We start from the raw sequence: 4,079 nt of genomic DNA, 5'->3' as shown, positions 1-4,079 counted from the left end.
TAACTAAAAATGTTAACATGTTTACCAATAATAAATCACAATAAATATGCTGAGATTGTGGTATTTAAACATCTGACAAAATAACCAAAAATCTTTCATATATAAACTAAACTGGGATTTATACGTAATAAATATAAATATGAATTTGTTATCTGATTTTAAACTAACAAAAAAAATTCTAAAATCAGGCCAATAATTTTAGAACACTTAAAAAGATTTAAAACATTTAGTTTGAGTTTTTGTTTAAAGAACTAATAAAAAAACAAAACAGTATATTCGAATCAAGCCAGACCGAGTCAACAAAGTTTGACCCGAGTCAACCTACCTCGTCCACATTAGCCACAACTCACTACCTTAATCTAGAAAACTCGACTCTGAATCATGAAAAACACCTTAAACACAAACACTAAAAAACAGGAGCTTCCAACCCTTTCACAATACTAGTTTCTGCTCGACTCGCACAACAAAAACACACAAACATCCCAATCGATCAAATACCCAAAGATGTCAACAATCCTTGTCTCAAATAAATAAAAAGGTCAATCACAAGTTAGAATCAAAGAAACCAATCCCAAATCCATCATAATCAAAATAACAAAAAGACTCAAAATTACCTGAAACTGCGCAAGACCACAACCAAAGGTTAAAATGACGAAAATACCCTTGTTTACACGATTAAATCACACCCATTGCTGTTTAGTTTTCTCCATTCTCTCCAACAATCCAGCAATCTCAGCTTGCATCCTCATCTTCATCTTATAATACTCACAATGATCATTCTCTGAAACCTTAACCTCTTCGGCTTTCTTCTTCCTTTCTTCTTCAATTCCATGCAAATTCAATTTAGATATTTTTTCTGTATACTCTTCATCCAGTTTCTCAATCTTAGACCTAATCATCCGTTTATACCCTTCGGCTTCTCGTCTTGCTTCATCCGCTTTGTTCTGGAACATTCTAGCTTCCACTTCCTTTATTCTCACGAGGCTCTCCACGCTGTCAAATGCATCTTTTTTTGATGATTTAACTGACCATTCATCATCGATTATCATCTTGTTGGCGTTCATCATGCCGCTTGATGAACCCGTGTTGTATAAGGAAGTTTGATGCGGTTTTGGTGGTGAGACCAGATCATTTAACAGTGAGTTGGAAATTGGAAATTCGGGCGGCCCATGTAAGTCTATGGCTGGTAAAAAAGGGTCTGTTAATCTCACAATGTAATGATAAAAGAAAGTTGGTAGCAGTATCATATTCATATACCAAATATTCATCACACTAGAACTCTTTTAAAAGCATTTGAAGTCATCTACTTTTGTTTTACATCTTTATCATGCTTTGATATGTTTATATAATTCGTACATGTTTAACCAATACACATCAAACGGTCATAAAATACATTATATATCTTAAATTTTCATAAATGATTGTTGACAAATAAGTGTGTATGTATTTTTAGAAAGGTAAAAACTAAAATAATGAGAATAAGTATATAAAATTAATTGTAAAATAAACAATAAAGCATTCATTAACATAACATATTTTACATACCGGAATGTAAATAATCAGAATAAAGTTAAAACAAATTACAACAGAACTAAAGACAGAGAGGAGGCTGATTCGGAGCTTCACAATGAACTTACTAAAATATTTATGGGAGGCAAAAGTGAACAATTTGAGCTTTGCAATAAAATTTGTGAAGCTCAAATGGTTTTATATATATAACAAACAAACGTATCTTTCAACTCATAGCAAGGGTAAAAATTTACTAAAATAAATTCGTTTGAAGCATTGAACAAATAAATTAATTAAAATTAACTCTAAAAAGATAGTATATTAAATGTACACATTAGAAGAAAAAGAAGTTTAGTGCAAGACTGCAAGTATATTAAAAAGAAACAAACCCCCTCTTTCATGTTATTTTAACGTTACAGATTTCTAATTATTATATAAAAGCAATAAGTTCTGCTCATTCTTTGTTAGTATGATAGTAAAAACTAACATGAGATATATCCATGCACCAAAGTGAAACAAATAACAAAGCTAATGATGCTTGAATGTAAAATTAATAACGAGAATGTAGTATATAAACTTACTGTTGAAGAACTGAAGTATGGTCATACACACATCCGAAGGTGACATCACTTTACTCTGAAGTTTCACTATCATCTCACCGGCCATCAGATTCAACTTTTGCCCTTTATAATCACCACTTCCCCTAAATATCTTCCTAACACAATCAAGCTCTTTAATTAACGTCTCCAAACCCCATTGTTCGGCACACGACTTGAAAACATCCTTAATAAACCCAAACATTTCAGAAGCATGACCACAACAAAGACAGTTAAACTGCATCTCAGTTGTCCCCGTGGGCCCCTTCAAGCTCGGTCCGGGCTTTATTAGATTCTTTTGAATACTACAAGCCGCGTGACACCAATGTGAACACACATCACAACCAACCCAACTGCACGTGTTACTCGCACAGTCAAAGTTGAGACAAACCGGACACATACACTCGCTACAAAACCCTTTCTTTGTAGAGCAAATCTTGCAGTCACAATCTTCAACCGGTAATAAACGTTTACAATTCACGTTCTTACACCGTTCGTTCAAAAAGATCTCAATTAGCTCGTTTGTTGGGAGGCGGGTTTGGGCCGATAAGAACGTTTCAAGACCCGTTCGTATCGAAACCAAGAGTATAACTTGGTTTCGATTTGCTTTAGAAAGTGTTTCACTTGTGAGATCGGATCGTCTCTCTAACCGAAGCTGTAACCCCACCAATTCGTCTCGTTTTTCAGGAACCGTAATCAGTTTCTTCAAATAGTCCTTTGTAGACTCAAATGTTTCCTCCGGCAACTCTTGTGTTATCTGAGCCATTGTTTGAATCGACTCGGATACAACTTCTCTAAGAATCCTCTCGGGTCTTGAAACCCTGCGCGACCTCCCAAAATCCAAACTTTCCGAGCCTTGACCTCGCGAATCACCAGATTGTGCGTCGGTTTTCATCCTAGCTGGCAGCTCTGATGGGAAAAACGACAGTTTGTTTTCTGAGCTGGAGCGGTTAGCCTGCACCAAGGCAACACCTCCGTCTCCGACCGGTCTAAAGCGGCTATGAACGGACCCGTTAGTCCCCTCACCAGCATTCCAAATCTGGTCATAATCTCTCCTACTATTGTCAAAATTATCAGTGGAGTTTCTGGTCATGGAGCAGCTAGGGTTATGCGAGAACTGATGTGAATAGGAACACGACATCGAGAAATCATTGGAGAAGGTGGTTTGAGTGTTGTTACTGCTGGACCTAGCTAAGGACTGCAGGCTCCTACTCGGCTTCAAACTCAGGGACGGGTCACGGTCCTGAAGGCGATTGGAGGCGACTAAGGACATGGATGTTTCGGGTAAAGCTAGAGAGAGATCTAGGGTTTCTAACTTGGGCTTCTTATCTCCTCTATTTTGATAACTTTCATCATCAGCATCAGCATCTTGAATCTCTCGTTTTGAGGAATTCTCAGATAATTGTAAAAAATCTCTTTCAACCCATCTGTTGTCATCCTGATTATTATTATTATTATTATTATTATTATTATTATTATTATTATTATTATTATTATTATTATTATTATTATTATTATTATTATTATTATTATTAAGATCCTCAGAAACAATAGACTTGCATTTAAGTTTAGGATCTAATGCAGGGGGGTTTTGACCTAACTTTGAATTATTATCACAAAGATAGCTCAAAGTCAACTCCTGAGCAATACCCAATTTCGAATCTGGATTATTATTACAGATCGGGGATGGGTTTTGGTTGGATTCGTCTTTAACGGCGTCGTTTTCAAGATCTTTTAACATGGTGATCCAGCAGCAACGATTGAATTGAAAATTGAAATGATTCAAGGATGGATGGATGGATTACCTTCAGAAATGAAGTGAAATTGAAGCGTTGATTGTTGTTTCTAACTCCGTGTCACGGGATGAGGATGACTTTGTTGCGTACTGCGTCAATATGAAATGGAAGGCCGCAGGCGGCTCACAATACAGAAGAAATGAAGAATATTATTTGACAAGAGTAATGGCTTGTTTTT

The 4,079-nt window shown here is 36.0% G+C and overlaps 1 pseudogene across 1 annotated transcript; it reads right to left on the bottom strand.

Moving 5' to 3' along the window:
* Positions 1-541: 541 nt before the first annotated feature.
* LOC143620598 (protein OBERON 3 pseudogene) lies at positions 542-3,846 on the bottom strand (annotated as a pseudogene). The gene is made up of 2 exons (XR_013151362.1): positions 2,091-3,846; positions 542-1,183 (listed from the first exon to the last, which is right to left on the bottom strand). The product of XR_013151362.1 is annotated as a protein OBERON 3 pseudogene (transcript).
* Between the last annotated feature and the right edge of the window lie 233 nt (positions 3,847-4,079).

The sequence above is a fragment of the Bidens hawaiensis genome, unplaced genomic scaffold (assembly GCF_021521415.1).
Source record: "Bidens hawaiensis isolate Kalapana, Puna unplaced genomic scaffold, B.hawaiensis_p1.1 tig00002617_1, whole genome shotgun sequence".
Taxonomy (NCBI): Eukaryota; Viridiplantae; Streptophyta; class Magnoliopsida; order Asterales; family Asteraceae; genus Bidens; species Bidens hawaiensis.
Note: the sequence above shows the minus strand (reverse complement) of the source record. Positions and strands in the feature narration are given on the sequence as shown.